Source organism: Scyliorhinus torazame, chromosome 6 (genome assembly GCF_047496885.1).
Source record: "Scyliorhinus torazame isolate Kashiwa2021f chromosome 6, sScyTor2.1, whole genome shotgun sequence".
Classification (NCBI taxonomy): domain Eukaryota; kingdom Metazoa; phylum Chordata; class Chondrichthyes; order Carcharhiniformes; family Scyliorhinidae; genus Scyliorhinus; species Scyliorhinus torazame.
The window spans coordinates 211,953,853-211,978,608 of NC_092712.1; the positions used below are offsets into that span (position 1 = coordinate 211,953,853).

General features: G+C 47.8%; 1 protein-coding gene and 1 long non-coding RNA gene across 8 annotated transcripts in view; one reads left to right on the forward strand and one right to left on the reverse strand.

The window, feature by feature from the left end:
- The window catches only part of LOC140425249 (RNA-binding motif, single-stranded-interacting protein 3), a 2,012,293-nt gene that overhangs the window by 1,557,552 nt on the left and 429,985 nt on the right, over positions 1-24,756 (forward strand). The gene's annotated exons all lie outside the window — the stretch shown is intronic.
- The window catches only part of LOC140425252 (uncharacterized), a 152,095-nt gene continuing 139,513 nt past the window's right edge, over positions 12,175-24,756 (reverse strand). Inside the window, exon 3 of the long non-coding RNA XR_011947799.1 lies at positions 12,175-12,347. This is a non-coding gene — a long non-coding RNA (uncharacterized lncRNA). The remainder of the gene's footprint in view (positions 12,348-24,756) is intronic.

The window sequence follows — 24,756 nt, forward strand, 5'->3', positions numbered from 1 at the left end:
CCCGGCGGGGGGTCGGAGAATGACGCCCCTGGTCTCTGTATTACTCATCCAGTGACAACACCACTGCACCACCCCCTCCCTTACTTATTTACAAACATTCTGAAAACCACACAACACATTTTGTACAATGTATCTGATACAGGTACCGCATCAATATCTTTGTTTAATCACATTCCTGCCTTCAACAACCATCGGCTGGACTTTGTGATGAATTTAAGATAAAGTTTCAGCCCAACTTTGCCAGAGTAAGAAATGGTCATATTGACATTTTTCTTTACCTCAGGCTAATTTTGAATGCCTGTGTAAGACATAACTTGGGCATCATGTTGTGCTACTTGTCTGACTTGACTGTTGCTCTTGGCAGAGCATGTCTCCATCTCTGCTTCCCACAGACAGTATAACTTCAACAAATTGTGCATTTTCTGCCTATCCTGAGGCGAATGAATCGCACACATATGACTTTTCGTCCATCTGTCCATGTTTCTCAGAGAATTGCTACGTGACATAAATATGCACAGTCACTACTTTTTATCTTCATGATTTGGGTGAGGGTCCAAGATTGAGAACATCGTCCGCGGCCCAAGGAAACAAGACATAATTTAACCTCTGATAATCTGCCCAGGATGAAATTTCCTTTATATCCTACTTTGAATTCTGTTACATTCACATGATGAGTGTATGGGCATTTTTGCTTATGAGCTCTTTTGAATGATTATGTTTCTGCAGGGCAGCGAGAAATGGGCATTTATCTGAGTTCATAGAAAGGGTTTCCGAAGGGAGATATTTTTCAGAATTGCACTCTTGGCATGCAGTTTGAATCAGGATTTCATATTTGGAATTTCAGCATGATATTAAATCCATTGATTTGAACAGGATTTTACACAATTGTTTGTCCTCTTGTCTGTTGCTGTAAATGATAAAAATTAGCTGGCAACCATGATGACTATTTGAAAGCTTCAGAGGCATTCAAATCATGTTAATGGAAAATAACTTCCCTCCCATCTTGCTCCGAAGCTATCCAAACTTTACTGGCAGTCCTCGGACTTAATGACACAAATGGTTCCTGAAAACTGCGTTGTAAGTCGAACCGCCGTAAGTTGGAACTGATTTTCTCATGAGAACAATTGTATAAGTGGGGGTTTGGTTCCTGAACTAAGGCTGGAAATTGCTCATTGGGTGCCTGGCGGTGTTAATTGCTCTCAATTCTTGCCCTGTCAAGTTGCTAAGACAACTGTTAATGCCTGCATGCCTAGCGCAAGTATCTCTATGTGGGGGTTATAATGAAGCCAATCGATTGCTGTCAGTTGCCTGTTTAACCTTGAACTTCTGCAAGTCTGCGCACATGTTAAATACAACATAAGTCATTAAAAATGTGACAGTTGTGCCAAAAGAATTAACAGATTAAAAAACACAACCTAATACAGTTCGATCTGTCCATTTATAGAGATGGGCCAGACTTCTGGTGGCGGTCATGAAGGAGTAGGTCGCACATTTGATAGCTCCCGCCTGTGACGGACTTTTGGACCTTTTTTCTCCGTTTTTCCCCAGATTTTATGGGATAAATCGGTGATGAGTGAGTCAGTAAGCAGAAATCCCCCTTTGGTGTATGGAGAATTGGACCAGAAGTGGTCGTGTGAGAAGACAAAGTCCTATAAGGAAGACACGAGTAGAGCTGGTAACGCAGGAAAGCTTGGCGGAGAAGCAGGGCCGTGGGGAGATGGCAGAGTGTTCGATGGAGCAGCTGGTGAAGTTTTTCGAAGATTGCTTCGCCAAGCTGAAGAAGGACACGCTGGACTCGATTAAGGCTTCGATTGATCAAGTTGTGCAGAATCAAGAGACCCACGGGAGAGCGATCCAGGAGGTGGAGAAAAAGGTGTCGGAGCACGAGGAGTACATAACCGTGCTGGAGACCAAGGTGGAGATGATGAACGACAGCCAGAAAAGAATGCATGAGAAGCTGGAGCACCTGGAGAACTGGTCCAGGAGGCAGAATCTTAGAATTGTCGGCCTCCCTGAAGGCAGTGAGGGATCGGATGCGAGGACTTATGTGACTGACATGCTGGAGACGTTGATTGGGGCTGAGGCGTTCCCTCGGCACCTGGAAGTGGATAGAGCACACGAGGCCTCGCGAAGAAGCCCCGAGCGAACGAGCCGCCGAGGGCGATGATGGTACGCTTTCACCGTTTCCTGGACAAGGAACACGTTCTGCGGTGGGCCAAGAAGGAACGGAGCAGCAAATGGGAGAACTGTGAGCTGCGCATTTATCAGGACCTGGGCGCGGATCTGGCCAAGAGGCGAGCTGGGTTTAATCGGGCAAAAACGGCCCTTTTTAAGCAGCGGGTGAAGTTTGGGATGCTGTACCCAGCCCGTCTGTGTGTCACACATGAGGAATGGGACTTCTACTTCTAAACACCAGACAAAGTATGGACTTTTATTAAAGGAAAGAGGCTGGAGGCGAACTAAAAGACACTGAAGCCTAGGAGAGTACTGTGGCAGCGATTTGTTGTGCCGGGTTGTATAAATATAAGTAGTGCTATGTGTAATAAGGGGCTGTTTGGATGGCTAAAGGTAACTTTGTCTTAAAGGGAGCTGGTTAGAGGGGGGATTGGGCTTTGGGGTAGGTTCTGCTTTTTGGGTGATTATTTTTCTAAAGTGGCTGTTCCTTCACTGTTTTTTCTGATGTTTATTTACTGGGGAATGTGATTAAACTGTTTATCCATGTGGGGGGAGAGGGGAGAGGACAATGGGGAGACTGACTGCTTGGTGCCAGGGGAGGGCGCTATCAAGTCAGCATGGGTCAGCTGACTCTCGGAAGCACAGTGGGGGGTGAGCAGGTGTTAAGCTGGGGCTTGACTTCAGGGGTTGGGTTTCTAGTGTTGTTTCTAGGGGGCGAGGGAGGGGTGGGGAGCTACTTTGCTGACAGGGGAGGAACTGTTACCAGGGGACAAATGGGAGGTTGGAACGGCGACTGCCCGAGGGGGGGCTCGAGGAGGCGGAGGGTGGGATCTAGAGGCTGGCCTAAAAAGGGTGATGGCTAGACGGCAGGCTGGGGGGGGAGGTGGGGGGCTGGAAGCCCCCCGACCAGGCTGATTACATGGAACTTCAGAGGGCTACTGAGGGAGCGGCGGAGGCTACAGGCGGAGTTTGCGCTGTTGACCACAGGGAAAGCGGTGGAACAGTTGAGGAAGGCAAGGGGAGCGATTTATGAGTACGGGGAAAAGGCAAGCAGAATGTTGGCGCACCAGCTCAGGAAAAGGAAGGCGGCCAGGGAGATAGGTAAAGTAAAAAGTAGAGGCGGGAATATTGTCCTGGACCCAGCGGGGGTGAACGAGGTGTTTAAGGACTTCTATAGTAAATTATATGAGTCGGAACCCCCAGCTGGGGTTGAGGGGATGAGGCAGTTTTTGGATCAGTCGAAATTCCTGAGGGCAGAGGAGGGGCTGGAGCCCCAATTGAAACTGAGGAAATAATCAAGGGGCTGGCGGGCATGTAGTCGGGCAAGGCTGGGGCCTGACGACTACCCGGTGGAATTCTATAAGAAGTTTTAAGAGATATTGATTGAGCCCACTGCTGATGAGGACATTTAACGAAGCAAGAGAGAAGGGAGTCCTCCCCCCAACAATATTGCAGGCCTCGATTTCATTGATCCTAAAACGGGAGAAGGATCTGGAGCAAAACCTTCTCCTTCACGTGGTAGCTGTGGAAGCAGACCATAACCGCGCTTGGTGGCTTGTTCATTCTAGGTTTCAGCCTGAGTGACATGTCTACAAAGTACTTGGTCGGCTTCCGATCTCACCCCCTCGGGCAATCCCACAATCCTGTCTTCTCGACCTGTTCTCCAGGACTTCCACTTTGTCTCTTAGCCCTTTATTGACCTCCACCACCCTCTGTAGCTCCTCACCCATCGAGGTGAACTAGTCGTTATGTTGCTACAATGCCTCCTCCAACCCCTTCATCTCCCTCCTTATTCCCGCACCTCGATCGACATCTTCGTCAATGCAGCCTTTATCGGGGCAAGCGACTCCTCCACCCTCTCTTTGAGTGAGGCCGTCATCTCCCTGCAAGATACCTCTAAATGCTTGGCAAACAGCCTTTCAAACTCCCCCGATACCACCTCGGTGAAAGTCTCAACCGCCATGGGAGTTGCCCCAACCGACGAACCAGCTCCCGCCATCTTTGCTCTTGTTGGACTCTTCCTTCCCTGACCTTTCTTCTGGAACTTCGACATTCCACCGATTCCTTAGAACTTCCCACGCCAACTCATCCAAAAATTATCCTGAGACTGAGAATAAAGTTCCAGAACACACAGCAGGAGCCACTTAACGGGCGATCTCCACCTACATGTCGCAACCTGAAAGCCCCCATATTTTTGAAAACTGTTATTAAAATGATAACACAGCGTTGCACGACATGACTAAGCTAAATCTGGAGGATGTGGTCAAGTAATAATAATTCAGTGTTCGACAAAATCTGGAAGAAGCTGGATATTTTAGATGTGGATGAACTCTGTGTCATTTTGGAATTGTGGCATGTTGTCCAAGGTCTGGAGATATTAGCAGTGATAACTGCAGCTGGAGTGTTGGAATGAATAACATCCTGTGGTCGCTCTGCTTCATAATCCCTCACCATTCATTTCAAAATGAAGTTCCCTCCAGACATCTCTTGTTCTGGCTGCTGCTGTAACTAATTCTCTCTTGTAGCTTTGCATCATATTTATTCACTTTTAACACAAAAAAGAAGCCTATGTTCCATTAGCATGAAGAACTCCAGGGCATACCTTTATCAGGAATTTGACTGCACAAATGGTCACTTCAGTATTTGTCATTAACACGTGACACGGCATGGTTAGCTACTAAGCTATGAATTCCATTGTTGCTGCTTTTTTTTCTTTACTCTTGGAAGTTTCCTCATGGGAGGAATGCACCTAGCCTAGTGGAATGGTTAGGAACAGGCATTCAGGAAATCCAACACGAGTCAAAAGAACAAAGAAATGTACAGCACAGGAACAGGCCCTTCGGCCCTCCAAGCCCGTGCCGACCATACTGCCCGACTAAACTACAATCTTCTACACAAAATATGACTGAAATGTTACAACCTGCCCCAAGAACCAGATGGGAGGTGAGATGGGGGACTGTGTAAAATTGGGTGGGAATGCCATGCCACTTTAGGACATCGTCACTAGCATTCTACCTGAGGCAGGGAGGGAGATGTTGCCATGTGGTAAGGCTGTCAAATATACCCTGAGGGCCTGTCTGCAGGCTAGGGGTGGAGGGACATTTCTATTAGCCATTCAGAGAATCCACCAGTGGCAAACGCAGGCCTCACCACAATGTCCGGCTTGCCTGACTAACTCACTCTCATTAACTCTGGGCCTCCAGTGCTGCTCCTTATCTTGGCCCTACTGCAGTCCCAGCAATGGCCACCACTCCCAGTAGTGCTGCTGTGACTGAATAGCTGCTGGCCGGTTGGTCTTGGAGGCAGAAATCCAGCCTTGGGGTGGGGAGGAATGTGGAAGCCACATTTTCAAGCAGCTAGTTGTCTGAGGTAGCTTAGTATTCTTTGCCCCTTGTCATGACATGCAGACATGCAGATAATGATATACAGACAGGCACAGACGGGCAGCTAATGAACACAGAGAACAGGACATGACCAATGAGCAGGCAGGACACTCAGGGGTGGTATCTCAGTATAAAAGGCACGAGGCACTCACACTCCGCCTCTTTCCACTGATGAACATCTACAGAGTGAGTCAGGGTGTAGGTACAGTATCACACCTCCAGCACATGGCTAAGAGCTCGTCTGGTTCAGTCAGAATAACCACACTTAGGTTAGCAGAGAGTCGAACTCATAGAGAACTGTGCTAACTGTGCTACTGGTTCAATAAATCAGATTGAACAAACTTCAAGATCTGGAGTATCTTTTGGTTAAAGCTTCATCCAGTTGCAGCCTGTGTTATCCCAGAGTACATAACACGACATGCTACCAGGAGACTGCTTAATCTAGGTGGTTTACCTCAGTCCATTCAGTGACGACCAGCAAATGTATCCCGGCACCATGGAGAAGATTCTGGCTCCTCACCAGCTCAGGACCTCCGGCAATCTCAGTGCCAACTGGCAGACATTCAAGCAAAAGTTTCTGCTGTACATCGAAGCTTCAGACCTCGTGGGTGCGTCTGATGCAAGGAAGATTGCGCTTCTCCTCTCAACAGCGGGTGATCAAGCCATCGAACTCTTCAACTCTTTTCAGTTCACCGAACGGCAGGACAAGACAAAGTTTCAGACCATCCTGGACAAGTTTGACAGTCACTGTGAAGTGGACACCAATGAAATCTTCGAGTGCTACATATTCACACAGCATCTACAAGGTAAAGATGAATCTTTCAACTCCTTCTTAACTAGCCCCCGCTTGCTAGCGCTGTCCTGCAATTTTGGTGATATTGCTGACTCCATGATCAGACACCAAATCGTTTTTTGAGTTCACTCTGATCCTCTGAGAGAGCAGCTCCTGAAAATCAGGCATATGACCCTGCCAGTCGCGATTGAAACATGCACAGTGCATGAGCACGCCAAAAATCGCTATGCCCAGTAGAAATCGGCTGAAAATGAGAAACCTGCCTCCCACGAGGCAGAGAGTGTGCAGGCCATCTCCGGAATGCAGCGTCTCAGCATTGATGAAAGCGGCCATTTTGCGGGCTTTTCCCAGGGCCCCACGCATGCGCGATGCGAACGGGATAATGAAGCGCCAACAACCTTGCGCATGTGCGACGACGCGCGGAGTGTCAGGACGCCGATGTCTGACGTGCTCGAACTGCGGCAACGCCCACTTAAAGAAACACTGCCCTGCAAGAGGCAGGCGATGTTTAAACTGCGGGAAGCCTGGACTCTCTGCAGCCTTGTGCAGGTCTGCACCACCAGTCGGGCCAGCGCACCCAATTCCGACGACGGCGCGTTCAAAGTGTGCAACAACAATTACAGGATTCTGATCCTGGCAGCACAACGGATCCAGAGGAAGAATGCCTTGACTCCGCCTACTGTGTGGGCATCATTACCAAATGTGAATATGCCACATCCAACTAATCACAACTTCAATCCATCCTCGCTGTGGATTCTGTGGACGAATGGCGTGCGGTGATGCAGGTCAACCGCTGCTCCATCCAGTTTAAGCTGGACACAGGTGCTTCTGCCAACCTCCTCTCACAGGCAGACTTCAAACGCATCAAGAAGTCCCCCAAGGTCCTTCCAGCAGCCTGCAGGCTCCTGGACTACAACGGAAATGCCATCACGGCACTGGGATCCTGCCGTCTACTTGTCTCCAACCGGAGTACCCATGTACGATTAAGTTTTGAAATTGTCAAGCCAGACAGGGCATCCCTACTTGCCGCGCATGCCTGCAAGCAGCTGAACCTTGTGCAGCGGGTTTACACAACAACATCCTCCAATGTGGATCTTCAGGCCGGCATTGACGTCATCCTCGCTCAGTATCCGGATGTGTTCGACGGGATGGGCACGCTGCCGTATTGATACAAGGTTCTGCTATGGCCTGATGCCAAGCCAGTGATCCATGCACCACGCCGGGTCCCGGCACCGCTGAGGGAGCGCCTGAAGGCACAGCTCAAGGATCTTCAGCAACAGGGCATCATTTCCAAGGTAACCAAGCCGACTGACTGGGTCAGCTCGATGGTATGTGTTAGAAAGCCTGCGGGAGACCTGCGCATCTGCATTGATCCCAAGGATCTCAATAAGAATATAATGCGTGAACACTGCCCCATCCCGATGTGGGAGGAACTCATCAGTGAGGTGGCACATGCACGTTTTTCAACCAAATTAGATGCGTCACATGGATTTTGGCAAATTCAGCTGGATAAGTCCAGCAGAAGGCTCTGCACCTTCAACACACCGTTTGGCAGATACTGCTATAATCGCATGCCGTTTAGCATTGTTTTGGCATTGGACATCTTCCATCGCATCATGGAGCAGATGATGGAGGACATTGAAGGGGTTCGTGTGTACGTGGACGACATGATCATAGGGTCCACGACCCCCGAAGAGCATGTTTCCCATCTCCAAGAGGCATTCCGCCATGTCAATACCAATGGCCTGAAGCTGAACAAGTCCAAATGTTGCTTTGGCATGTCGACACTCAAGTTCCTAGGTGACCAGATCTCTCAGCAGGGCGTGCGCCCGGACACAGACAAGGTCAAGGCCATCGAAGCCATGAAAGTCCCTGAAGACAAGAAGGCGGTGTTGCGCTTCCTGGGCATGGTCAATTTTCTGGGCAAGTTCATCCCAAACCTGGCCTCACACACCACGGCCCTACGAACCTGATGAAAAAGTCCACTGCCTTAGAGTGGAAGGCAGAGTGGTTGGAGCTGAAAGCTAAGCTCACCACTGCACCCGTCTTGGCATTTTTCGACCCAGACTGGGAGACGAAGATCTCGACAGATGCGAGCCAGATGGCATCGGAGTGGTGCTGCTTCAACGCGATGACACTTCATCCTGGGCACCAGTAGCCTACGCATCGAGGGCCATGACGCCCACCGAAACAAGGTATGCGCAAATAGAGAAGGAATGCCTGAGTCTTCTCACTGGCATTCTCAAGTTTCACGACTATGCCTATGGCCTGCCGACATCCACTGTAAAGACGGATCCTAGGTCTCTGGTCCACATTATCCACAAGGACCTGAACGACATGACGCCTCGGTTGCAGCGCATCCTCCTCAAACTCAGAAGGTCCGACTTTGACTTAGCGTACACGCCTGGCGAGGAGCTCATCATCGCTGATGCATTGTCCCGCTCCATCAAATTGCCTAGTGAACCGCTGGAAATCATCCGGCAGATTGAATCACAAGTGCAGCTGTGTGCTAGCACCCCTCCAGCATCTGATGAGAAGGTGGTTCGTATCCGCGAGGAGACAGCCAAAGACCCCCTCTTACAGCGTGTCATGCACCACCTCGCCAATGGCTGGCAGAAAGGGCAGTGCCCTGAAATTTACAATGTAAAGGACGACCTGACGGTGATTGATGGTATCCACCTCAAGCTGGACCGGATTGTCATTCCACTCAGTATCCAGAGTTTGGTGCTCCGCCAAATCCATGGGGGACACCTGGGCGTTGAGAAGTACTGCCGCAGAACCAGGCAGGCTGTCTACTGGCCCGGTATTAGCCAGGACATCTTGAACATGGTCCTCAACTGTGCGACGTGTCAACGCTTCCAGCCAGCGCAGAGCAAGGAAACGCTCTAGCAGCATGAAATCGAGACCTCCCCATGGTCCAAGATTTGCATCGACCTCTTTTCTGCGAATGGACGTGACTACGTGTTGATTATTGACTATTTCTCCAAATACCCTGAAGTCGTGAAGCTCTCAAACCTCACATCTCGGACCGTCATCAAGGCCTGTAAGGAGACATTCTCCAGGCATGGTACCCCACTCACTGTTATGAGTGACAATGGCCCTTGCTTCAACAGCCACGAGTGGTCTGTTTGCCAAGTCATACCATTTCAAACATGTCACTTCCAGCCCACACTATCCGCAGTCCAATGGGAAGGTTTAAAAAGGGGTGAACATTGTGAAACAGCTCATCTGCAAGGCCGCAGATTCTGCTTCTGACATCTACCTCGAGCTGCTTGCGTACAGGGCGACCCCACTGTCCACTGGCATGTCGCCGGCTCAACTCCTGATGAACAGGGACCTGCGGACGACACTTCCAGCCATGCACTTGCCCAACCTGGATCACCTCCCGGAGCTGCAGAAGGTGCAGCAGCTCCAAAATCAGCAAAAGCAGGGCTATGATGCTCATGCCATCGATTTGCCCGTGTTATCCCCGGCAGACACTGTCAGGATCAAGATACCGGATGGTGACTGGTCTGCTCCAGCTGTCGTTATTCGACAGGCTGCGCCCCGCTCGTATATTGTACGTATGGCTGATGGTTCTGTTGTGCGACGAAACAGACGGGCACTGCGCAAAGTTGCCTGTCCACAACCGCTTTCTTCTCCGTTTCCGTCCGTTGTTTTGCCACCTCCTGATACCTCAAACTACAAGGCCACCAGTCAGGTTTCCATCCCGCCTGTCAAGGCGGCGTCGACCCCACCATCACCTCTCCGGCAGTCGACAAGGATCAGACGCAAGCCCCAGAGACTGGACTTATGAACATTTGTTTTGTTTGCTATGTTCTGTTTTCTCACATTAGACAGCTGTCTTAACATGTAAATATGTTCACATTTGCCACCGCTTGTAAATATGTTAATATATGCCACCACATAAGTACGTTCCATGTGCCAAAAAAAACATTTTTAAAAAGGGAGTTGTCATGATATGCAGACATGCGGATGATGATATACAGACAGGCACAGACAGGCAGCTAATGAACACAGAGAACAGGACATCACCAATGAGCAGGCAGGACACTCAAGGGTGGTATCTCACTATAAAAGGCACGAGGCACTCACACTCCGCCTCTTTCCACTGATCATCTACAGAGTGAGTCAGGGTGTGTGTGCAGTTTCACACCTCCAGCACGTGGCTAAGAGCTAGTCTGGTTCAGTCAGACAGAGTAACCACCCTTGGGTTAGCAGAGAGTCGAACTCATAGAGAACTGTGCTATAAATCAGATTGAACGAACTTCAAGGTCTGGAGTATCTTTTGGTTAAAGCTGCATCCAGTTGCAGCCTGTGTTATCCCAGAGTACATAACACAACACCCCTGATTTGCCAGGTGTATGTAGGGCCATGACCTCCGCATTAAATCCCAGTTATTACTTCCTTCTGGAAAGATCTGCGTACATGCCTTGGGTGCTGGTGGCCCTTGAAGCATACTGCCAGTATCTGCTTCCATATAACATGAAAACGCAGCCCCTGCCTCGGGATGTAGCTTCATCAGCAATCCCACCTGCCAGCTGCTAATATTTATTTATTGATTCTTTCATGATATGTGGGTGTCGCTGGTTAGGGCAGCATTCATTAGCCATCCTAATTTCCCTTGAGAAGCTGGTGGAGAGGGCTATTTTAGAATTGCTGTAGTCCGTGTGGTATCGGTACACCCACAGTGATTTCAGGAGGGAGTTCCAGGATTTTGACCCAGTGACAATGAAGGAACAGTGACAGGTTTGGAAAGCGCTGTCGAAGGAGCCTTGATGAGTTGTTGCAGTGCATCTTGTAGATGGTACTTACTGCTGCCACTGGTGGTGGAGGGAGTGAATGTTGAAGTTAGTGGATAGGGTGCCAGTCAAGCCGGTGGGCTGCTTTGTCCTGTATTGTGATGAGCTCCTTGAGTGTTGTTGCAGCAGCATTCTTCGAGACAAATGGAGAGTATTCCATCACATTGCTGCCTTGTGCCTTGTAGATGGAGTGCAGCTTCAAATCAGTTCAAAATTTTAATGCCCAGTAAAAAAAATCAATAATGCTGGCACCAGTAATAGGGGTGTTCCATTTTTAAAAAATATTTTTTTATTGGCATTTGTATTTAAAAACAGCTTTGCAGACAAAGAACAATACAAGAACAATGGTAATAGAAGTTTACACAACAAAAAACAAACAGATTTGTGAAGAGGTTTGTGAACTGTTTCCACGTGTTGTGGAATTAGTTCCATTTTAAGGTATACAAGGCCAGTTTGGACATGTTGGTATTTTTCATTTCCACGCTCTACTGATTTTTTTTTCCTTTTAGGAAGCTTTATGGGGTCAGAGGTGACTTACTTGCTGCAGAATTCCCAGCCTCTGATCTTGGCTAGCTGCAACAGGAGCAGAAGTTTGAGTGGGAGATTGTGTCTTTGTGACTGTTGCTGATGGTAAAATTCTGGCCTATAACTCAATCCCATATGAATTGGAGGATTTTAGAAAGGGTGATTGATCCTTTTGTCTGTTCCTGTTAAAGGAAACTGCAATGAGGCCCATACTTATCACCTTCCCATGTTGTTATGGCAGTCAGAGGCTCACTTTATGCAGGAAGAGTTGAGATTATCCCATTTCCTCCCATTCAGCGATGCAGTGTGTTATAAGTACTGGACCTGTATCTGGTGCACCCATTTGATATTCTTATTCAATTACTACAAGCTTTAATATGGCAGTAATATCCACATGTAATTGTTACATAATACCTGTTTGTGTACAAGTCAGAATTTTTCAATTAGCAGGACAATTCCTTCTCATTTTTGATTCATAATGGCCCAGATTTTGCAGTCATTGGTGATGAAGGCTGCCCATAAATATCTGGTGATCTTTGTGGTGTGGACTTTACCTTTCCCAGTGTGAATTTAATTCTGGCATCGGCCATCCCTAGTAGTCTGTGGCATCACGCAACAGTGGCATCATCAAGCAGTCAGTCACATTGAAGAATTCTCACCGTTGGAAAACTAGGAAGTAAAAAGCCCTGATTACCCTTCACATTTTAATCATTTCATAGAGAGCAAAATAAAGATGACTATGGGATTAAGTTAGAAACTGAATTATCCTGAATAGACTTCAATTTTTAAATGTTTTAGAATGATATGGATTTGTTTTAGCATAATGGAGACATTTCGTATTCTTCAAATATAAAATAGATTTTTCAGGGCCAGAACGTTTGTTCAGCAGTTACTCTGATTTAGTACACTGTTAAAAATCCAGTTACATTTCATTTAATATGGCACGTATCTTTCAAGGGTTTTCTCAGTGAAATTAAAGCTTACATATTGGAAGTTCATGTCGAATCAGTGATTTCTTTTTAATAAATCTTTTTAATCTTCTTATTTTCAACAATTTCATCAAATAAACAACACAATAAAAAACACACAGAAACAGCACCCCATTCAATATACACACCAAAACATCCACCCGTACATTGCAGGTGAAAAAGAAAATTATCAGTAAACAGTGTAATCGGAAACAACAATAACCCCAACCCCCCCATGGGCGGGATTCTCCGACACCCCGCCGGGTCGGAGAATCGCCGGGGGGGGGGGGGGGGCGGTGTGAATCCCGCCCCCGCTGGCTGCCAAATTCTCCAGCGCCGGGGTTTTGACAGGGGCGGGATTCTCCGGCCCGCGATGGGCCGAGCGGCCGCCCGTTTTCGGCAGGTCCCGCCGGTGTAAATCACAACAGGTCCTTACCGGCGGGACCTGGCTCCACGGGCGGCCTGCAGAGTCCTCGGGGAGGGAGAGGGGGGGGTGCGTGGGGGATCTGGCTCCGGGGGGTGGCCCCCACGGTGGCCTGGCCCGCGATCGGGGCCCACCGATCCGCGGGCGGGCCTGTGTCATGGGGGCACTCTTTCCCTCCGCACCGGCCGCTGTCAGTCTCCGCCATGGCCGGCGCCGAGAAGAACCCCCCTGCACATGTGCTGAGATGACGCCAGCACACGCTGGTGCTCCCGCGCATGCGCCAACTCGCGCCGACTGGCGGAGGCCCTTCGGCGCCGGTTGGTGTGGCGTCAAGCCCTTCCACGCCAGCTGGCACGGCGCCAAACACGTCGGCGCCAGCCTAGCCCCTGAAGGTTTGGAGGATTCCGCACCTTTGGGGCGGCCCGACGCCGGAATGGTTCACGCCGCTCCTCGGCGCCGGAGTGGCCCGCCCCACCGGTTCGCGGAGAATCACACCCGAATGTTCGATGGCAACCAATTCTCGAAAGTGCATAATAAATAGTCCCCATGAATTGTAGAACCCTTCCTTTATCCCCCTCAGCTCAAACGTCACCTTCTCGAGTGAGAAATTCATCAGTATTTTCCAATTGATTTCCAGCTGCAACAACTCAATAGGCACACCCTCTAAAGGAGCGGGAATCACTGACTTCTAGATTTTAGTGTTTAACTGACCACGTGCAGCTGTCAGAAGTTGCTGTCAGTTTCACAGAGTAATAGCTGTGAATTCTTTTGACTGTTTTGCCATCATTACACCACATATCCAGGCCAATCTGCTTGGTATTTTAAGAACTTGTAATTGTCACCTGTGTCCAAGGACACGCTGTATGTTCTCCACACTGGAAGGAAGCAAAATGCATTTCATATATCTTTGAACTCTTCTATTTTCGAGTTCAGGACAGAACGCACAATGTGAAATTTTATAAAAATATTGAACGTGTCAAAGAGCGCCAAGTTTAAAAAAAAACTTAAATTTTTTTCTCAACAGCAATACTAATTCTGTAAAATTATTTAAAACCTTTATGAAGTTACTATGGTTTTAAGAGCAGAGCTATGCGCAGTAGATGAAGTTTCTTTATTGGGTATATTCTGGCTTCCTGATTAGTTCACTAAGATGGTTGTTTCCGGTGACAGGGAAAGTATGATAGGTCACATTATTCCCCTCTGTGCTATCACCTTGTTTCACAATTCTACCAAGAGCACTCAATATATAAGTGTAATGGCGTTTAGGTTTGTAGACTGGTTTACCGTCATTGAAGGATCATTTTAGAAAATCGATCTGCCTGAAAGGGGCATTGAAATGCTTTGCATTGTATCTGTTGTATTGCAAAGCATTCTGATCAACAATATGACTGGTGCCAGCTGTTCTGATGGCCTTTAAAATGTTCTTCCGTGCAATGAACCAGCTTGAGTCTTGAAAGCCTCACGACCAAAACACATACACACACACGCAGTTTTTAGTGAAATAGAGAATGCTTGAAACAAATCGACCACCAAAGCCCCATAACAGTCTGTGCCAGTCATGGGACTTTAAATAGTAAAGGTTTTGGGAAGCTTTCTCATAAACATTGGGAATCAATAGATCTAACAGTCTAGTCACGGAAATTGATTGGTTTAAATATGTTTTAAATGGTTTCTTCCCCCCTTTTGCCGATCCATCAAGAGAAAGTCTTTTTCAAAGTTCTAGTTTATGTTACATTGTAATTGATTTTTTGCCAACCTTTATACACATGTTCCATTTTCAACACTTTCCTCACTACAGATAAGCAAAGGATACATTGTCCATGTTTAAAGTGTGTGGGACGGTACTTCAGCAAAACTGCAACTTTTTGCTGGTGAGAAAGCAACTGGAGTAAACGTTTGTGTTCTTTGGCACTCTCATCAACCAAAATTCTCTAAAACTGGAGTTTCTGATATTCCCCTCTTATGAATCATCACTTTACTAGCTGGAAGCAATTTCAATGTTATCCGGAACCTGTATACTGTATGATTTTATTAATTTGTATTTTAATGTACTGTTGAAGATTAGAATTAAGAAGAATACAGTTCTTTACTTCACTGAATTCTGTTGGTAATTGGAACTGTCCATTATCCAGCATTTTTGATTAATCAGCACTACCTGTTCCCCGCACATCCCGGATAATAAATATTTTACTGGCAGGAAGTTCTTCCAAGTAAGTTCCTTCTGAGCAAGGATCTCCCAGGCGTTGATGTCAATTTTCTGACTGCACGTAGATGAGCCTGCTGGAAGCAGTTTCCCAGCCAGGTTGGGGAAGGGACAGAGTATTTTTAGGGCATCTTTTCCAGCCCATTGCGGGCAGAGCAGAGTGGATGCTGAAGAGGGCTGTTCAGTTGTGAAGAAAGCTGCTGAAAATGCTCTCCTGTTCCAATTCCAAGTGGGAAACTCCACCGCCTACGTGCCGGTCCAAAGCTAAGGACTTCCAGATCTCACAGTCCTGTCACCATCACCTCTCACCGATTGTAGCAGAGCTTGTCTGTGTGGGGTGTGCTGGTTTCCTCCAGGTAGACGCCTGGCATGGGACATCTTTTAACATGGGCATGCCATTGCACATTAGCAGCCACAGTGGCCGGGATTCTCCGATTGAAATGGCCCCGGCGATTCTCCGCGCCTTGACAGGCCGAGAGCCCGCCGAGTCCAGCCGAGTCCCGGCGGCGTGGGTTACGCATGGTCCTACCCGGCGGGACCTCGGAGTTCTGGCTGCGGGGGCCATCCTGGTGGGGGGTTGGGGGAATCTGACTCCGGGGAGGGCCTCCACAGTGGCCAGCCCCGCGATCGGGGCCTACCGATCAGCGGGTGGGCTAATTCCGCGGGGGGGAAATGTTCCTCTGCGCCGGGCCCCTGTAGGGCTCCGTTATATTGCCCGGGGCCGGCACGGAGACGGCAACCCACACACATGCGTGGAACCACGCCGGCCGTGGCACGCATGGGTGGACCTGCGACGCGCATGCGCGGACCCGCGCCGGCTGTGGCGCGCCAGAGCAGCGGACACCACTCTGACACCGTACTAGCCCCCTAGGAAGGGGTGAATGCCTGGGCCTGGAGGCCCTTTGACACCGGAGTCGCTCGCGCTGCTTTTGACTCTGGCGTCAGAACTTGGCCGCGGGATTGGAGAATACTGGCCAGTATCCTTGACGGAGGGTAGGTCCAGTTTCAGTGGCAAGGGAACTTCAACGAATGGGGATTTTGATACTGCTGCAGCCTTCATCTGCCATTACAGTCGTTGATACCATGAGTATTTTCCGCTTGACGCGCCTTTGAGGTCTTGTTTTGGATTGCGCTTTGCCTGGTTCCTCCCCTCCGACCTTTCTGTCGTGGGTAACCCTGCCAGGAACTTTGATTCCTGGTGGCATTGCTCTCGGGGTCATCGGAACATTCAAGCCTCGCCACCACAGCAAGGTGGCAATCCAAGGAAAGGAATAATTAAAAATAAAAAATAATTAAAATAATGAAAAATAGCATCTTTAACACTGTAAAATGTTCCAAAGCTGTGAGAGGAATGCAGCAAATCAATGACAATGAGCCCCATAGGTGAGGTCATAAAAGTAGATTTTAAGGAGCAACTTGAAGGAAGAAAGTGACAGCTTGCCATCTCATAAGCCGATTGTTTACACTGTGGTGGTCAGCTCCCTATTAAGCACTGCCTGGTGGGGCTCGGAGACCCACACTGGTGTGACAGTCTCCGCGGCATTTGTTGTAGAGGAACACAGCAGGCTGAGAAGAGGCATGATTTACTGGCCTTTGTTTAGTCTGGGCCCTCTTCACGTCCAGTGCACTCCTCTTCTAATGCCATTCCAGTCAGCCTCCAGAGGTCATGGCTGTCAGTTGCTGTCTTCCAGTTGTCAGTGTTAGTGCCTTCATCGTCATATCTTGCTTACAGGCGTCCTTGTAGCGGAGGTATGGACGCCCCGGAAGGTTGTGATCCAGTGGCCAGTTCATCATACAAAAAATAGACAGCCATCATCCACATGATGAACGTGGCTGAGCCAGTGCAGGTGTCATTGGTTTAGCAATGAGTATATGCTGATGGAATTAGCACACTCCAGGACCTTTGAGTTGGTGACCTTGTCTTGCTGTGGATAGACATGAGACAATGAAGGAGTAGAGAGAAGTAATGAAGCTGAGAAGTTCAGGAGAGAAATTCCAGAGTTTTAGGATCTAGGCATATAAAAACATTCCCACCGATGTGATGGTGCGATTACAATAGAGGGTGCGCAAGAGGAGCACAGATATTCCAGAGAGTTGTTTTGTTTGGCTGGAAGAGGTTACAGAGTCATGGCCAAATGTAAAGACCAGGATGAGCAATTTAAAATGAGGCATTGGCACACTCGGTGCCAGCTGGATGCCAGTGTGTACAGGACTGACGTGTCAACTGGACTTGGTGCCAGTTAGATATCGCCTGCAGCTTTTTTGGATGAGCTGAAGTTTACAGACAGTGAAGGTTGGGAAGCCAGCAGGAGATTATTTGTGACTGCTGTTGGCAAAGAGAAAGTGGAGAATTATGCTTCTGTTATTGAGTTATTTTTGCGTGTTTTTCTACGTTAAAGGTACTGTATCATTTCTACAATAGATGGGCAGAACACAGCAATTGCTGCAATACTTAGGATATGAGGATTTCTCATATGTTAGACAAGGACAACATTCCTACTATTTTTTGTCAACCATATGGGGTGGCATGTTGGCCTCCTTCTGCACTGTAGGGATTCTGTGGATTCTATGTGGAATTTTGTTATGTGCACCAAATATTGAGATAATATGTGGATGTGCACCACCAGTAGAAACAAAAATCTAATTTATAATGTATAATTTTAAGTTTTTTGAAAGTTACAATAGGTGTGAAAGAAAGATGCATAAAAGAAGGGATAATTAACAAGGTGCACTGCTGAAGAAGTTAATTTAATATGAAATCAAATTAGAAGAAAATAACACTTCAAATCTTTCAGTTAGAGTCTTACATGTATCTCCTTTGAGGCAGGAAACAAAATTATAATTTTCTCGACAGAGGAATCAATATTTTATTCATATTGATGCCTGAAGTAAAATAATTTTTATGCTTTCTTTTGCTTGAAATTGCCAAGCATTAATAACGTAACAAACTTTAATAACTTATCTCCCGCTCACCATTTCTTCAGTTCCAGTTCACCATCTTTTCCGACTCGTTGGGCGATCTTCCAGCTTTTCCCGCTTCCCGCTGAGAAACACGTCACGGGGAGGTCAGAGAATGCCACCCCAAGACTCTCCCTCTCACCGTTTCCCTACCGAATTCTTCCATTTGCCGCTTCCCTTCCACTTTCTGCTTCCCTTTCACTCATCACCCTTCCTTCTACCCCCCCCCCCTTCGCTACTTGCCTCCTTCTCACTATCTCTTCTGCATACCACTTCTCTTCTATTCGCTGCTTCCCTCCTGCTCACCACCTCTCCCAATTCACAACCCTCCCCACAGGCAAGTGGGACGGTTGGCGAGTTGGGAGTAACGACCCAGCGGGAGAGTTTGTGAGGGAAGTGGTAAACAGGAGAACTGGCGAGCTATGTCATGTGAGCAATGGTACGACTGATGCGTGCGAACATTTAAAGAGAACTCAGGGCAAGGGTACCAAGGAATGAGGAACGACAGTCAATAAATCGAACTACAGTGCAGATCAGCTGTATTACAATTGAATACAAATTCCATGATGCTTTTTGTGAAGACAAAAAATAATAAGTACATTCTTTTAAAAGCCTGTATTATTTTGTAAATTCTAAGATAGATGTGTATAGCTACTTTCAAATCCGAATGCTTTCTGCGCAGCCCTGTTCCTTTAACAAAGAAAAATCTTAGTGCACTGTAGTTACACGAGCTACCTAGAGCGGGCTGCGATGGGACCTCCAGTCATTTGCTCTAACACCACGGTAACAAGGGCCCATTTTCCTTGATCAGGTGTTATTGGCCATGCAGAATGGCTTCCTAGCCTTATTTCACAACTAAGGTATAGCCATCCAGGCCTGGAATAAGAAATAAAGAGTTGTTGCAATGGGGATAAGAAGCCTTAAAATGGCATAAAAATTCAAAGAAGCTGGGAGTGAGTGCAGCCTTTTTAGATAAGAAAAACATAAATTGCTGGATAAACTCAGCAGGTCTGGCAGCATCTGTGAAGAGAGAAACAGAGTTAACGATTTGAGTCCCTATGTCTCTTCTACAGAGACTTTTCTGACTGTGGCAGAAACTTGGGGAAGGATCTTTGGGCCTGCCCAAGGTCAGAAAAGGAGCCAGACAGAGAGTGAAATTACCAGCACAGGCTAGCTGGTGTATCGATTTCCTTACTTCATTTCTAGCGTTGGCCATTTTGGCTGATGTGGGTGCAGGACCCGCTCTACCGTAGTTGCGAAATGAGGCTAGGAAGCCATTCTGCATGGTCAATAACACCTGATCAAGGAAAATGGGCCCTTGTTACCGTGGTGTTAGAGCAAGTGACTGGAGGTCCCATCACAGCCCGCTCTAGGTAGCTCGTGTAACTACAGTGCACTAAGATTTTTCTTTGTTAAAGGAACAGGGCTGCGCAGAAAGCATTCGGATCTGAAAGTAGCTATGCACATCTACCTTAGAATTTACAAAATAATACAGGCTTTTAAAAGAATGTACTTATTATTTTTTGTCTCACCCCCAAGAGACGGGTTCCAAAGAGCTCGTTTATGGGTACGTAAGGAGGCCAACTAGGTTTTTCAGTCAACCTACAATTTCAAAAATATGACAGAGTGGCAGTTCAACTGCCTGGAATCCAGTGGCAAGCCAGTGGGGGGGACAACACTCGAGGCAGGCCTACAGGCACTCCCTGCGTGCCTGGGTGGGGATACAGCCAAAGGGTGCCATGTTAGAGGGGTTCCTCACTGCTCTTTCCCCCCACCCCCTCACAGTGGCGGCCTGGCTGCTTTTGACATTGTCTAATAAAATTCTTCAAAACATTGCTGAGAAAGCACCTTCATGTCGAAGCAGTTGTTTGTCTTTTACTGCAGCCAGGCTCTCTTCTGAAGCTGAAAGATCTCTAACTGACTCTCCAGCAGGGGATTCTGCTGTCACCTTTAATTGAACAGGGAACCTACCTCAATGAAAGTAAGTCAAAATTCCAACCGTCTTCCCCCAGAGGCAGGTCCGGGCCTCGCAAACAATTCTGGCTCCTGTTTCTTGCCATTGAGGTGTGATGGTGAAGGAAAATTCAGCCCATTGTATCCCGAAGAATAAGAAACAAAAGTCACAGACATAAATCATCATTGTGCAGTTCCACAAATGATTTAATGTTAAGAACAGAAAATATAGGGCAGCACTGTGGCCCAGTGGGTTAGCCCTGCTACCTCACGGCACCGGGGTCCCAGGTTCGATCCCGGCTCTGGGTCACTGTCCGTGTGGAGTTTGCACATTCTCCCCGTGTTTGCGTGGGTTTTGCCCCCACAACCCAAAGATGTGCAGGTTAGCTGGACTGGCCACGCTAAATTGACCCTTAATTGGAAAACATTAATTGGGTACTCTAAATTTAAAAAACAAAACAAAAAAAACGAACAGAAAATATTAAGTGCCTGTTTAATTCCTTGTAAGTGAGCCAATCTGCATGTGACCTTGACTGACCATGGTCATTGATTTGTTTACAGCCTTTCAGAGCACAGTAATACGAGAATGAGTTTGATGATTTTTTTCTCCTCCAATGCATTTATAAAAACATAACCAAATGTGTTCACCATCTATCTATTATGAAGATTAATGACCAAGTACAAATTGGTATCTGTTCAGGCCCCAATGCAGCACTGCTGAAGTTTGTTGCTGAGCAATGGCATACACTTCCTCTCAGTTAGAAATCCCACCATACATCTGTAATAAGTCGCTTGCCAGAAAACTGAGTCACATGAGCAGGCAGAAACCAAGCATCTCCACTGAGAGAGGAATCCTTGTGTAAGTATCTAAACCTATGCCTCTCGTAATTCTCAGTTAACACATTGTGTGAATTCCTTAGCAAAAGTAGTGGCCCCGTACTCTGGCTGGAAAGACAGGGCAACCCTGTGCTGCCAATTGCAGAATCCCAAGTGGATTGGAGCTCAGTCAGGAAGTCTCCCGCCTGCCTTCAGGGCTTCCCTGCCTTTCTCGGTGGCAAGGCTGCCCTCAAGAGAAAATTGGAAGGCTGGCAGCTCACTTCAGCCCCAGCAATGCCACTTGGTGCACTGGTCACTGCTAGGACTACAGGAGGAAGGGCAGCATGGTGGCGCAGTGGTTAGCACTGCTGCCTCACGGCACCAACATCCCAGGTTCGCTCCGGGCCACTGTCCGTGTGGAGTTGGCACATTCTCTCCGTGTTTCCGTGGTTTTTGCCCCCACGACCCAAAGATGTGCAGGTTAGGTGGATTGGCCACGCTACATTGACCCTTAATTGGAAAAAATGAATTGAGCACTCTAAAAAAAATGTTTAACTAAAGGACTGCAGGAGGCTTCGAGCAGCAACTTGGAGGATGCCCTGGAACGCAGATCAGTGGATTGAGTTCACTGGGATCAATCAGGTAGTCCCTGGGTCAGTGAATGTTACTGTGGAGGGCTGGGTTTGTTTTAGGGAGACCATCAATTTTTACTGGGTGGGCTCCCAACATGGCATAGTGTCACTGATAAAATATCAGCGGTTGTGAAATAAGGGTATAAAGTGGCCATTATTTGGTCACTCAATGGCCCCAATAGATCTCCAGATAAGAAGGTAGTCCTCCACCTTCTCTGTCCCTGACTTAATCAGCGGGAAGGGATGGGCACTCCGCCTCCTGCCTTCCTTGCCAATTCTGTGACGCCCAGAATGGGAGGTTTGTCATGACACTCTGGGTTAGTGCACAGTCAATTCCAACTTCACTTGACCTGGAGTCGCGACACATATGAAATTAGATGTTATTTTCAAATAACTGAAGTCCTTGACTGAACCCAATATACTGCAGTCATCAGGTTTGTAAGTTTACCACAAGTAACCTTTTATTATGTACAGTATTATAATTAAACTGATAGAAAAATATAACTGACGAATATCCCCCTTTCTAACTACCCTCACTCTCCACACACACACACACACACACACACACACACATGGACAAATGACACAGGGAAAAGGGTGATTGAGAGGTAAAGAAAATATTAATTAAAACTAAAAGGTTGAAGGATTGTGATGCACTTCCAGTTAAAAACTTTATGGAGTTCAAGCTTTTCTTTCAGTACTATTTCCTTCTGGGCTTGAGATGGTTTTCTCTGGCAAGGTTGTTTACTTTCTCTGTAGTTTCAGGTTATTTCAAGTTTACAGCAAAGATGTGCCAGGCATTCACTGGTTTCAGCACAATAAAGCAATTATTTGCTTCTTCAGCGCGAGAGAGAGAGACTATCACTTTCACTTCCAAGGTCTAATCATTTCTGCCAAGTTCTCTCGAAAAGCATCATGCAGGAACCAATCACCGACTGTTGTCAAGCAGAACACTGTCCCTGCCCAAGCCCCCGGTTGCCAGCCAACCAATTGAACCAACTTAAGCTGGTTCCTAAGATTCACTCGGCGCAGTCAAATCTGTTTCCTGTCTCCTAAATACAAAACCGAGGAACACTGTGGACAGGATTCTCCCATCGGGCGGCTGAGTGCTGACGGCGGAGAAAAAACTGGAGTGTTTTACTCCGGCATCGGCGCCCGTTCCGAGACCCCATTCGACGGCCCACAGGGGGCTAGGACGGCACTGGAGCGGTGTGGGCCGATCCCGGCCTGAACCCGGTGCCATGGGGTCCGCGCATGCGCAGTTGGACCGGCACCAACTGGCGCATGCGCAATGGCCTTCTTCCCCGACGGCAAATGGCTCAGGGCTACAGGAGCCGGCGCGGAGGAAAGGAGGCCGGGGGGGCAGAGAGGCTGGCCCGCCGATTGGTGGGCCCCGATCGCAGGTCAGGCCACTATGGAACCCGAACCCTCTCCCGGGGTCGGACCCCCCCCAACAAGCCGCCCCCCCAGACCCTTCAACGCCGAGGTCCCGCCGGCTCAGAGGATGTTAGAACGGCGCCGGTGGGACTCGGAATTTTGATGGCAGTCGCTCGGCCCATCCAGGCCAGAGAATCAGCGCGCCAGCCCGGGCCGAAGAGTCGGCGCATACCCCAGACCGGCGCCGCGCCAATGGCACCGATTCTCCGCACTCGAAGAATTGCGACCCGGCGTCGGGGCGGCGTGGCACGATTCGCGCACTGCCGTGCCGATTCTCCGACCCGGCGGGGGGTCGGAGAATTCCGCCCCATGTCCCGACAAGCAGGCTGCTTTAGTTTGAGGCCTCTGCTCAAAGGCACATTTCAAATTTGAGTCCTCAGACCAAAAATAATAAAAAGAAAATAAAATGGGAACAAAGGAAATAAACCAGAAGGACTCATATAGGGGTGGTGGTGCAGGAGATTAGGGGAGTTAAACTCCTTCCAATGAGTGCAGACCAGTCACGTGCCTGATCTGAAATTGGCTTGCTCTCTCTATGAATGCAGCCTGGTCTGCCGAATGTTTGCGGTATTTCCCACCTCTGTTTCAAATTTCCAGTATCTGCATAGCTTGCTTTTTGTTCTTTTTATTTTCTCTCTCAACAATAAATACATGATGTGTATTGCTGCAATGAGGTGGGGTGCTGCACTAAACTCTGAACTTCATTAGATTTACCTGCAGCCAATATAATCTGATGTTTGAGTCCCAGGTGATTTAACTCACAAGGTTTTAGGTAGCACTGTTACAATTCTTGCGCAGTGGCACTATTTTTACCCTCTAATTAGCCTCCATGTGACAGGTACTTTATAGAAGTCAAGCAAAAGCCTTTCTTTAATTATGATTTCGGCAGAACGAAACATAGTCCCAATTGTCTTACGATGTGTGCAGTGAAACTGCAGAGCTGCACTTCCTTTTGGTGTTATTTGAAGAGATGGGGGAGTGCTCGCATGGAACATCATTCTGTTCATCCATAGCATGTAGTCATGTGTGTGGTGAGTGTCCCTGTGCCCCAGTATCCACAATTGCAATCACCTCAGTGTAGCACTCGATCAGTTTGTAAGTAAAAAATGCCTTGCATTACTTCTATGGTGCTTGGATCATTTGCATTGCAGCACCTCTTGTTCTGGCACTGCTGAAATAAGGTCAGACCTCTTCAGCTTCAACGTGATAGTAGAACTGAGAGCTTAGAAGCCAGGCATAACGTGGCCTAAAGCGATGTCAGGAAGTCACCAAGCTCTGTGTTAGCACTGCTCCTGTTGACTTCACCACCTTTAAATCACACTGCAAACCCAGACACAGCCAGTTTAAATTAACTACTTTGGCCTCAGCCGAAGTATGGCATCCAGTTTTCGGCACCATACTTTTGAAATGATGTAAAGGCATTGGCGCGAGTGCAGAAAAGATTCATGGGAATAATTCCAGGAATGAGGAATTTCAGTTATGAAGATAGATTGGAGAAGTGAGGACTAATTTCCTTGGAGAAAAGAAGATTGGGAGGAGATTTGATAGAAGTATTCAAAATCAAGGGATCCAGACAGAGTCGGTAGAGAGAGACTTGTGAAAGGATCAAGAAGGAGAGGGCACAAATCTCTAAAGTAATTTGAAAAAGAATCACAGGCAACATAAGGACAAACTTTTTCATGCAATG